The 13,182-nt window shown below is 37.9% G+C and overlaps 1 protein-coding gene across 2 annotated transcripts in view; it reads right to left on the bottom strand.

Moving 5' to 3' along the window:
- Unc-76 (fasciculation and elongation protein Unc-76) overlaps positions 1 to 13,182 on the bottom strand; it is a 47,704-nt gene that overhangs the window by 27,829 nt on the left and 6,693 nt on the right. The window contains exon 1 of one of the 2 annotated variants that reach the window (XM_074090242.1): positions 12,290 to 12,449. The exons of the other annotated variant lie outside the window; for it this stretch is intronic. The gene's annotated coding sequence lies outside the window, so the exon portion shown is untranslated. Of the gene's footprint in view, positions 1 to 12,289; positions 12,450 to 13,182 lie in introns of those variants that run through there. 2 annotated transcript variants of the gene reach the window in all.

The raw sequence follows: 13,182 nt of genomic DNA, 5'->3' as shown, positions 1-13,182 counted from the left end.
GTAGCCCTGCTGGTTGTACGTATGTTTTTGACTTCGTTGCTACAGCAACCGCCACAACGTATTTGACTCAATACTGTCCAATCCAAATCTTGGTCTGCCACAATGTTGGCTATCCTCAAGTGAAGTGTTATTATTACTCGTATAAACAGCAGGTCGTTGATTTGTAGTAAGCCACAGTACTAAGTAGTTAATGCACAAGCCATAGAACCTCCATTGAGATTAAAGAAATCGTAAAAGGGGGTAAACACGAGCAGTTGATCAGTGCAGCGTGCCGGCTTCCCGCACGTGATGGCAGCTTAGCCTAGTGCACTGAATGAAACGAAGCCTATTGTTGTAGAATTACTAAGTACACTAATAATAAACATTACTGGCCTAATGGTTTGACCTATGGCCTCTCAAGCAAAGGATCGGAGGGTTCAAACCCCGCACCATTTCATGTGCGAAATTACATTTGAAATTTACCACGTGCTTTGCGGTGAAGGAAAACATCGAGAGGTATCTGCACAAAATCTGCGAAGCAATTTAATGGTGTGTGTGAAGTTCCCAATCCGCACTGGGCCTACGGCTCGGCGGATCTACGGCCCAAGCCCTCTAATTCTGAGAGGAGGCCTGTGCCCAGCTGTGGGACGTATATAAGCTGGGATGATGATGATAATGATAGTACTCTTCTTTCTTTTTTTTATTCAACTGGATGGCAAACGAGCAAGTGGGTCTCCTGATGGTAAGAGATCACCACCGCCCATAAACATCTGCAACACCAGGGGTATTGCAGATGCGTTGCCAACCTAGAGGCCTAAGATGGGATACCTCAAGTGCCAGTAATTTCACCGGCTGTCTTACTCTCCACGCCGAAACACAACAGTGCAAGCACTGCTGCTTCACGGCAGGATTAGCGAGCAAGATGGTGGTAGCAATCCAGGCGGACCTTGCACAAGGTCCTACCACCTGCATCTACTCGTAGTATAAACATTATTCCTAATTCCTATCAGTCTTGTTCTCACATCAAACTAATTTCTTATTAGGCAAACAAAAGGCATCAACTGTCAGTAACACCCAGGCCAGATGATGATAATGAATGAGTATAGTGATAAAGATGCATGCAAACATATTTATATTTTTAAAGTGCAGGCAGGCTAGATAAAAGATTAAACCAGGTCGAGGCAACGCTTGAACAGGAACGATGATAATTACATAAAACCACAGTGTCAACTGTTGACGGCGAATGCCGTTCCTATGTGTTGAAATCTTTAATTATGCTGTAGCTTACTCACTGCAACTATATTCCACAAATTTGCAACCTATATTTCAATAAAATCACTGAGATATTTCACTATGTACACATATACGTTACAATATTCATTGTAGATTTCGTAACTTAAGATGCTGCTGATAGCCTTTGCGTTGCCTACTCTAATCACTGTTTGCTTATACGTCCTATTTTCATTATTATCATCACTTTCTACAAGATTAAGGGCATGCCCCGATTAGAAACCACAACAGTAAATGTCAGTAATTGGCAATTTTCTTTTGCTAAGATTGGACTGTGGGATGGGAAGCGGTCTTGGAGGCGAGGTCTAGCGTGGAAGTCACCGTTATTGGGACATTATTTTACTACCCCCTTAAAAAAATCTTCTAAATATGTAAAAATCTTCAGAATTTTATATGGGAGCCTTTTCAACTTGCAAGGAAATAAAACCATAATTGTAACGGGTTAATCTTGTCTTTAATTAAAATTGATTCGGAAGATTGACTGCGATATTTTGATTGTTTTTCCCATCGCAAACCTTTGCACTGATATAACCGCCTGCGCGGCCATAAGCTCGCGTTTGCTATCGCCACATAAATGTTGGCCAGGATTCGCGCTGGCCAAACCGGTCGGTGGAGAATGTTCAATCCAGTTCCACGGAACGACCTGGCTTTCTATACTTTATCCTCCTATGGCACGAATTCATCCCGATTCTATAGCCGTTAAAACAAAAAAGGACGTCTCGAGTCTCGAGGACTCTTTTTAATTATTCAGCGAAATGTGCATTCTTTTGTTTTTTGTTATGTTAAGTGGGGACCTACTTAAAACTTGATGGAAACCAAAGCCAATAGAGATATGCGATCGTGTTCAAGACTTAATATATATTAATTTTACTGTCGTCGAGATTATGAAGCAGCAGCTGTATCTAAGTTGAATAACTTTCGTTGCGTGCTCTAACTGTATCTGTTTTACTAAAAAAATAATATCGGATTGATTTTTGAAGAGCGATTACCCAGTGCTGGCCGAGAGCTTCAGTCCATTCGTTATCTTGTTGGCCCAATATCCGATACCTAGCGGAATAAAAAATAAATCTTTAACTGCTTGTGAAGTGCTGAGTGAGACAAATGTGTCCATGCCTGAATTGAACATAATAATTATAACGTTAAAAACGCCATGAAAATAAATTGATTGCAGACAATTTAAGTGCTAATATAAATAACTTAGTTTTAAAGACAATGCGTTTTGAAACTTCATATTTGTACACTAATGATACCTGAATGTACCTAGCTGAAAGATCTTCATAAATGACAACGCATTTTTCATGTTATACTGTCTTGTACCGCTTTAAAAGAGCATAAATATCTCTATAGATTTCTATACACAGTTGCATGCACCGTAACGCGACGGGTAATTGGCATGGTATTGACCGGGAATTCCTGGTTATTTCAGGGAAGCTGTGATTAGTAAGCAGCCTGGGCTTGGTTAAAAGTGGCCTCATCCATACATAGCTGTAACTGCATACGCGTTAACCGCAACTCCGTAATTTATGGAGCTGCATAATAAGTGCGAGTGAAATGACATTTTGTCAACATGTTCAAAAGGACATGCTTGCTTTAATGAGTCTTTTATGGAGAAGGACTCTTTAGCTGTACGGGTTATAGTTTGAGCGGGATGACAGGATCGTGACCGCTTTTACGGGGTATGGATGAGCGCATGCTAAAGGATTAGAAGCGCAAAGGTTCAAAAGAGGGATATAAATCATGTCTCGAGTTGTGTCGCTTCTTTTGTTTGTGTCGCCGAGGGCTATTGAGCATGCGTCGCGTCGAGTCAGTAGGGAGGGCTAGGGAGGGAAGCTTTGAGATGGGGCAAGGCGACGGAGACTGTCCTTGAAAAACATTTCGGCAAGGTTATACTTGTTTGAGGCTAAGATAAATTACGCCACTATCTGGATACTTTGAACTCTTGAACTTAGATAACCGTGCTATAAATCAGTTCGTACACAGAAAGCACATTAAAATGCATCGATTTATCATTCAATAACGATACATGTTCATGAGGTGAGTTGAGGAAAAATTATGCATAGTCACACCATTCTGCTACAGTTTTAATAATTTATGGACTCGTACATGAAACCAAATCTTATGACGTTGATGCGAATCCCCGCATGGAGGATAATTTGTAAACAAATTCTTGCGAATTACCAGTTGTTTTAGTTACGTAAAAGGGTACGTAACAATTGTTTAAGGTAAACCCAAGCTATATAATAAGTGGATATATAAATCATGATAATATTTAGGAACATGGTGACGTGTTGGGATAGGTGTGGCTGCAATGGACACCTATCCTCACCTTTGTCGCTTTTACGGTGTAGTTAATTAACTGGGTCAACACAGACATGACCGGGCAGTGTCTGAGTGCTTTGGCCTTCCACAGTTTTGTGTGACAGGGTCGTGGCGAAGGAAAGAAAATGATATCGCGTCTCATCCCACTAGCGGATTAAGTTACTGGGCATTTCTATCTACCGTTGTACCCTGAGTTATCTCTCCGATTTCAATAAAATTTGGGAGGTAGACTCGGTCCATGATTCCGAGCTGTAAAAACAGGGTCACCAGATGTGTCACCAAAATATTGTATTGTTGTGTGTAGTATTGTATTGTTGTGTCTGTTTTGTTACGAAAATTTCGGAGATAACGTCAGGGTACAACGGTAGATAGAAATGCCCTACTAGTAAAATCATTCAATTAGCAATACATTGCGGACCTTAAATAATCCATCACATATAACATTATATCACATAATTACAATATCATAATTATTGACATTAATTTCGTAAAACAGTTTGAAAATTACACATACTTACATACAAAATTGATTATTTACATTACATAATATCTTTCACAAAGTAAAAAAATATTACTAAAAGTGAAATAAAAGTAAGTAATAACTAAACCGTGACCGTGATACGTATTTTTTTAGTTTAATTCTATACCTATAGTATTTTGTGTAATAATGTCACGAATAAATGTTTTTTCTTTCTTTCTTTATAGCTATAACTAGAAAAAAATTGTAAAAGGTGCCCCGCGGAGTAGATCCAAAGATGCTGCATGGCAGCATTTCCTCGCTGTATAGGTAGCAAGCCTGATACGTTGTGTGAGGAAGCTGCTAGCTCTTCTGTCCCCTGTGGTATCCGAAAGTCGTTGTTTCACATAGGTATAACTAGTTCAGTAGCATGCCAATCTATAGCTTCGTATGATTTTATTCGTATTGTGAAAAATCGGTTATAGCACCCACGAGATAGCAGCACCAATCAATCATCAGCATCAATCGAATCTTGGAGAGCTTAACGCACGTGTTCGCGACTTTTTTTATATATATTTGCATCCAAGGCTCAGAGTGTCGCTGGATCCCTCAAGCGGGTGCGGATTGAAAATAATTTCTGACTAAAATTCCATATTAGACTCAAAAATAATCTATTAGACACGTTTAATAATAATTATTATTGTCCATTTTGATTACCATCAAGAAGTTGCACATTCCAAAAGTGTAAATGTTTATCAACAAAGCAGCTGAAATGTATCTAGGAATTCAGCACATTTAGTCTGTTTTTTCGGAGCATTCTTTCAAGAATAAGCCGATCACTAAACGGATGGAGATGAAAAATTGGTGTGTCTCACAATTTAAGTACAGTTTGTCCTTTTTACTCAAAGATAAAAATATCAATGGTTCTGTGCATTCATAGGTGTAATGAAGTGTTTTTTTTTGTTATAAAAGAAGTGGCCGAAGTATGCAAACAGTGTGATACCAGGGTATACTTAATTATTTTTTCCGTTTACCTTTACTTGCCCGAATTTCACTTGCCATACCAACGTTTGCCATAAAATATATAGTGCCGTGCTGTTTTCAGGATTTTTAAAATGTCATCATATAGAATGCAGTAGGTTAGGTTAGGTTAGTTTAATATCAACTCTGAAGAAATTACTATTTCAGAAATAAATTACTTTATGGCAAATGAAAATTCTAGAAAACGATACATTCGGGCAAACGATAGAGAACCATTTTTTTTTTCAGATAGATTAAGTACTGTTGCTGTTAGCCTCAGATGGCTTTTAGAGGGCCAGCTGCCAGGCGGGCCGTTCAGCAAGGGTAATTCAAATGCGTCTTACAGATACGTCATAGTGAAGTAGAAAGTAAATACGTGAATCTTCCTTGTTTAGTGGTACACGCGTTAGTCATTATTTCAGCATCTTATATTTTAGTAGCCTATATCTGTCTTCTATAACTTCTCACAAGAACTCAATTATAGAATTTGATAAACGCTAGGTATAGTGTCCCTCTTTGACAACTTTACTAATTGCGTCTTTTTTTCTATAACTTAAGAGTTCATTCATTCTTCGCAGACCGCCATACCGTTGATAACTGTCATGTCACATAACGGTCATCGGATCGAATGAATGCAAAAACCATAGAAGATAGAGAACATGGGACCATTTGTGCCATCCGTCTTGTGTGACAATACGCCGCAGCTGCATAGCGGTACTATAATGGCAAGGTTGCAGACAGATTGTGTTCGATTGTACAGCCAATGCCCTAACTTATGGAGGCTCAGGTTTTTGGGAAACTTATTAGAACTTGGGAAGCAGCTTCAAGAGTAAACACAGATTAAAAAGAGTAACAGGTACCTATGGGCCGAAAACATAGATAAGTTAGTACATTTTAAAATTTAAAGGTTTTATGACAAAATTTTGTCATCATCATCGTCATCATATCAGCTGAAAGACGTCCACTGCTGGACGTTTCTTGCCAAGGATCTTCATAACTAAACAATCACATGCAGTAGCGGCTTCTGGTGATATTTAGTTAGCAGATTGGCCCGTGGCCACTCCATTTTGCGGAAGGCATCCCAAAATTTTACCTTCCAGTAGGTACGCCATGTTCTACATGACCCATGATGATGTATGTGCTTACTTGACTATGTATGGAGCGTCTATTTGTTGCAACTTTTACCGACAACCTTTTTACAGCCAATAAAGCGCCACGACATTTCTTTTATTGCTACTTAAACTGAGAATTGATCAAAAAGCGTACGACCAATTTTATCGAATGAATACGGCCTTTATTTTCTGAGCGTTTGGGTTTATATAATGTATTCCACCTACTTATAACTCATGTATACGAACGCAGTGCGAGAGTAGACAGTGTAATGTAATCTATTTTAAATTGATGGAAGGTCACGAGACCGGGTGCGTTCTGTTCTACGCAGTTAACAGATTGCTAGCGGGGAAATGTTTCTGGAAAATACTGGCCAGTTATAAACAAAATTAGTAAAAGGTGTCAAAAAAGAAAGTTGGAATTAAATTTAAAAATAATTCTTAAAACGATCGCTTCTTATTTATTGGTTGAGGAACTTAAATTAACGCCCGTGAACTTTATATTTATTATGCTTCTTCTATTAATTACTTGTGATCAAATAAAGAGGCATGGTCCCTGCTATAGCTATGGCCATGGCTACCATTAGGCCTTTATAAAGGCGGGTAGTTAATATTCTTCCTTTTAAATACTTAGTAAAAATCATAATTCATGATTTTTCTTACTGTCCTAAAGCACGGCGAAAGCTTTTTGCCAAAGTAGATGACACCTTATATGACAAATAAACAACACAATAGCGTCAATTAAACCATTACATACAATAGTTGGATTTCAACTACTTAAAACGCAATCGATTATGCTTATTACCATAACCATATATGTAGACTGCAGCATAATTATTCACCCACAGAACTCAAAAGTTTGCATCCTAGCTTAAGAATTCTATTTCTTGACCACGCTTCCTATTAAGTGATACAAGCTCTGAAACACATGGAAAGTTTGATTTATAGCTGTTAAGTAAATCAACGCTTTTGTTAACGAAATCTGCGCAAGAGCATTGGGCGGTGTGTTGGCGATTCAAGGAATCGCGACATATGGCATGGCGTCATCACTAGTCGAGATTATGTTACCGAGAACAAGCCACGCAGCTTCTGCATCTGCTTGATATTATAATAATAGACTTGAATCGAACAACAAGTTCATATTGTCTTTATAATTTGAAGGAAAATTCCACTTTGAAATTCATTTTCACTGTAGAAATACCAGTACAAAAACCAGGACAAACAAGGACAGTCATTTTTAAATCACTGCAAAGCACAACGAGTGCTAAAAACAGATATTTTTTAACTCAAAGTTGTGGCTTCTTCAAAAAATATCCAAATCCCTGTCTATCCGTTACTACTTAATACAGTAAAGATGTAAATTTTGCTTGTTTGATTGTTGTGGGCAGGGGTAACTTCTGAAACAGAAATCCCCAATGATCTCTGATTAACAGGCTACTTTTTAGCTCGGGCAAGTCTGATATTTTCTTACCTCTCCAGTAAGGAAGCCACATTCATTTTGGTAGTCCATTCTGAATGATTGTACATTTACTGTAGTTTATTCAAATTCGACGAACCGTACTACCTGTGCATGATCACTGATCACACTTAGTCCAACGTCTATTCACTAAATGAAGTCATTAATTGCAATTAACAATGGTCTGAATGACAAAGCGCCATCGTATATCACCTCTGCATTATCGTCAGTAACAAGTGGCTAAAGGATTGTATTCAAAACCGGTTAAGGCTGCGTTTGGGCATACGATTAGCGATTACAGGCGATTTCATTTCAAGCGTTTTCCACTTAGACTGGACAAGAAGTTAGCTATGGTGATAAGTGCATAAAGCCAAACAAAGGTGTAATCGCATTTCACTACATAGTTATAGTTAGTGAAATGGCGGGACTTTCCTCTGTCAGTTTTTTCATTAGTAAAGGACTGAGAAAGTTAGGGTGAAGTCACATCTATAAGCAATCGCATTTTGTAATACAAAAACGCAATATTGTATGAAGATGTGTCCGCATCAATTCACCTTTCCGCATGCGGACGCACTTCATACAATATTGCGTTTTTGTATTACATGCAATGCTGATAGATGTGACTTCACCCTTAGTTAGATTCTTAGTCTGTTTTCTAAAGACGACCAAATAGCAGCGCGCCGCCGCGGCGAATACCAATAGACTTGACAGTAATTACGAGCAGTTGTTGGTGGATATGCGGATTGTTTTGCTATTTAGTAAGTTTGGCAGTATTGAGATCAAGGTATTTATTGGTAATGCATTTAGCGAACTAAGTTCTCCTAATTCAGATTACTGCGGTATCGGCATCCCATTTTCTTTGGCTTCAAAGGAGCTCCTCAATTTCTTTGTATGTTTTTACACGTAGTGAATTGTCATTTGTCTTTTTCATCTCACTTACCTCACCCTCACCGTTCGATATTTGAAAACTTCTGTGTTGGAAGCAAGTATCAAAGTCAAAGTCAAAGTCAAAATATCTTTATTCAATTTAGGCTATAACAAGCACTTAAGAATGTCAAAAAAAAATCTACCACCTATCTAGGCTTTTTTATTAAAAGTTTTCATTTAAGAAGTTAAAAGCCTAACTAAGCTGTTTGTTGTTTGTTGCGTCAAATATTGCAAGTTCATTTTGACTTTTTGACCCTGTTCCAGTGGTCGGGTTGTCTTGAAATTTGGAATACCTACATATGTTAGTTGGATAATAATGCAAGTATAGCCAACAAAAAATATAATCAGCAAAAAAGCTGGTATTAGAAATGAAAATTTGAACAGAAAATTATTTAACTTAAATCGCTCCAAATACGGCGTGTTTACGTTCGTTGCACAGTGTACCGTAATTACTCGAGCGTAAAATTGGCCGCGCCCCTCTTTGTGGTTGTTATCAGGTAATCAGAGCAATGTACTTAGGTAGGTATATTTAGAGAGCTCGCCGGTTATGTATATCTATGATTGGCTGTGAACTGCTGGCTGAGCTGTGTCCACTAAATTATGCCGGTTATATAAAAAACTAAGTTATATTAAAAAGCCTGGTGAGAATGGTTTGGAGGTAAATATTTAAAGTTGTTTGTTTTTCCGTGAAGATAATGATTGCATAAGAGTCTCCTCCGTGTTAGTAGTCTGAGATTCAATGCCTACTTTGAATAGTGTTGCATTGTGTGGGTTTTGCATTGTATAAATAACTCTTAATTGTACATAAAACATTATAAAAATAACAGTAGTAGTATAAATAGTGTTGTTGTGGTATATTTGTTTTAACTGACAGAACTTTTAGACGTCCAAGAGGACCATGTAAGAAGTATAAAAAAAACTAAAAGTGATCCCAATACACCCCCGAGAGATTATAGGTACTCCAGTTACATTAGTAGCTGCTTCACAACCTTTTAAAATCGTTTCAGCGGCCTTTTTAAAATGCGAGCGATATGCTGACAGTCCCGTCTTCGATACCCATTACTGCTTACTCGTCCATATAATCGTTTTACGTACACAATAGCTTGTTCGACACCCACGTATACACTATTAGCTTTATAGGAGTCATATAAAAGGCCCTTAAACCCATAAACGGGTGTTTCAAAGCATTCACCGGGTAACTCAAGTTTATTGTCAGGGATTGAGTAGTTTGTAGATGTTGAGTTTTTACGTTAAATGTCATAACAGAGCAGGGGGGTTACTACGAAATTTGGAAATCGAAGTTCGTATCGTACCTACCGTTCCTCTCACTCTCGTATTAAGTAAATAATATTAGCGTCAGCGGGACGCCAAGATAAGAAGTTCCAATTTTGCACTTAGTAAGTAGGTAGTATAAGGTCGGATTTGCATATTTAATCAATGCAAGGGGCTGTTTCACCATCCATTGATTAGTGTTAACTGACGGTTAAATGTGATGTCGTCTCCGTCTATTCGAACAAAACAAATAGAGACGGCATCACATTTAACCGTCAGTTAACACTAATCAATGGATGGTGAAACAGCCCCTAAATGTTTTAAATAGTGTTGCATTCTTGCATTACACCCACACATTTATTTTTAAATGTGTGACGGAACCTCATAGTACAAAGTCAGCCGACGAATTCACGGAGAGGCTAAATACCTACTCGTATATTTTAAAATAAATAGTTATTTTAATGTAATTTTTTAAACGTATCCCCAAGAAAATTTTTAACCAAGCGTTGGAAATGTTTTGAACACCTGCCAGTTCGTAAAAACATTAATTTTAGGTAAGTATACTTAATCTAAGACGTGTGATTAAGTTTTTTTATCGTAAGGCTAGAACTGATACCTATGACCTCTTTTTTTCTTCACACTTCTTCTTACGAACATCTACAAACTGTAGGATTTTAAGAAGCGACTCTTATTGCATCACTGCTTTTAAGGGATTAAATTTCAAAGCCATACCGACATTTAATGTTAATGCAATCTTGTTAACATCTCTTAAGACACTTCGCTTTGAATATTACAAGTTTAATAATATGTAGTTACTCATTAAGTGTGTTTCAAAACGAACCTTGAATAACTACTGATCAAAGTTCAATTTGGATTTGGTGGTATAAAAATTAGCTTAGAGTTTAGTCTCAATGCGTGGGAATGTATTAAAGCCTTAAGACCTCCTGATGTGCTGACAGGGAAGTAGGTAAATGACTTTCTATTACATCCTATCTTACTAATATGTATTATAATTGAGAAAGTTTGTGAAGATGTTTCGATGTTTGCTACTCAACCATGTCACAACCGCTGAATGGATTCAAATTGAGATTCAGATTTCGCGTGGAGATAGTTTTGATTCCGAGGAAGGAAGAACATAATAGTTTTTGTCCTAGAAAATTGCAGGGATCCATTAGTCCTATTATAAATTGAATGTGAAAATTTGTAAGTGTGTGTGTTGGTTAATATTTCACGCTAAAAGGCTCGGCGGAATTGGATGACATTTTATAAGTACGTATGTATATATAGTTGATTTCAATATCGTAATGGGATCGAGATAAATTCCGAAAATCTCAATCGTTAAGTCCAGAGATAATATTTTATGAGTGTTCTTCGATACAATGAAAACAAAGACCACCATCTTATGGGAATTAAAGTGGGAGTGGGATCCCAGAATTTCAATTCTGCTATTGTTAAACTGCGGGCAAAGGTTAGTTGTTTGTTTAATTTGAAATGTCCAGGCTGCAAACTACTTAGTTTTACTGCCACAAGTGATACAGCAGTGACGTGAACAATGTGACCGTACCTACTGTATGACATTTGCTACCTCAGTACCTGTTGTAGGTACTTTAAAGTCATAAAATTTCCCGCTGCATTACGCTACCAACTTGCCTGTTATTTTACAGTATTGAAATTTTCAGACTAGAGTTAGGCCGGCTCCACACGTTGGCACGTTGGCGCCAAGGTGGAATGAGATGGATACATTAGATGAATATACATCTCATTCCGCCGTATAACCGCGTCCCGCTTCGGGCTTTCGGGATGGTGCCAACGTGTGGATCTGGCCTTAAGGTAAACGTCCGAGTGCTCGTCATGCTAATGCCCAAATAGACGACACCCTGCTGCCATCTCTATTACTAATGACATAAGATTAAAGTTGCCAACTATTTGGACAGTGACGAGCACACATACGTTTACCTTATACGTATTTCACTATTCTTGTAAACCTAAAATCGACCCCCAAATCCTATAAAGCACCTAATATACAATTTAAAAAACTAAAACAAGTAAACAAAGGACCTGGGTCATGGGTCTTTGGCCCCGAAGGCAACTCAGCCCCAAATTTAAATCGAAGATTACGTACTTACTTACAATTTAAGGTGCGACCAAACCACTGCTTAAAAAACGGTGACGGTACGGAATCGCAGTGACGTGCCGTAAACGTCACGACTTTTGTTCGGTAAAGACCTGAAGTTTACGACACGTCACTGCGATTCCGTATTTTAAGCAGCGGTGTGGAGAGCATGAGATAAAAACGGTGCGCATACGGTGCGTCACTGCGATTCCGTGCCGTCACCGTTTTATAAGCAGCGGTTTGGTCGCACCTAATGCAAATCAAAATTTTCTGTTTCAGCAGAATTTAAAACTATAATATTCAGGTTATGTAGCGGCTTTCTTCATTTTAAAAAATCAGGTACTTACCTAATCTATATCAGTTCTTAACATTGTTTCTTAAGTACTTATTGACAAGGCTGGCATAAATGCATTTTGCCAATTTACACTTTTCTGCAGATGACATTCCGAGTTTGATCTGAAGTTCCGCTTTCTAGCACTATGCAGGTCTCTTACTCGATCAGGTATAAGAATGCAAGCACTGACGATGTAAGCTTGACTCTCTTTTTTCTAGGCTACAAGAAAGGTCAACGCCATAGACAAGGTATGGTCAGGAGCATGCGGGTTTTCATTATGTGGGTAGTCGCGTCGCGAACATGGGGTCAACGTCCTGCCAACGCGTGGGAATCGCGAAGACGATCGTTTGTTACCGTCTGACCCGACTTAGAACAATTATAGCAAGGGTTTCCAACTATGGAGATCATAGAGAAAGGAGTTGAATGATTTCACTTTTTAGGGTTAGGTACATCAAAAACAAAAAACGGAACTACAGAATAAGTAATAGTACAAGTAACGGAACCCGGAATTGACATTAGTAGGATTATTCAATTCATACGTTCAGATATTATAAATTCATTGGCATCGACAATAGCGTTGTAGTCTGATGACAGCTTTATGCGTATTACACCTCGTCAAAGCCTTTATAATCCGATCTAGGTATTGTTTCCTCACTATTATTTTTAGATCAATATCTATTGTGGTAAGTGTTCCAAATAGAATAAGGTAAAACAAATAAAACATTCTTTTTCTGCTCTGCCAAGAAGAGAACATCTCTTATTTTTATTACATCTCTTACATTAACATCCTATATGTTTTTTTTTTATTAAATGTATAGATATTTAATTCATTGATTCCGTCGCTAATTTGCATAGATTAGATTAAATTAGCTCCATATTGTGTTAGGTAGGACGTACTATGTACAC

Source organism: Choristoneura fumiferana, chromosome 7 (genome assembly GCF_025370935.1).
Source record: "Choristoneura fumiferana chromosome 7, NRCan_CFum_1, whole genome shotgun sequence".
NCBI classification, from domain to species: domain Eukaryota; kingdom Metazoa; phylum Arthropoda; class Insecta; order Lepidoptera; family Tortricidae; genus Choristoneura; species Choristoneura fumiferana.
The sequence above is the reverse complement of the archived record's forward strand: the minus strand, read 5'-3'. Positions and strand labels throughout refer to the sequence as shown.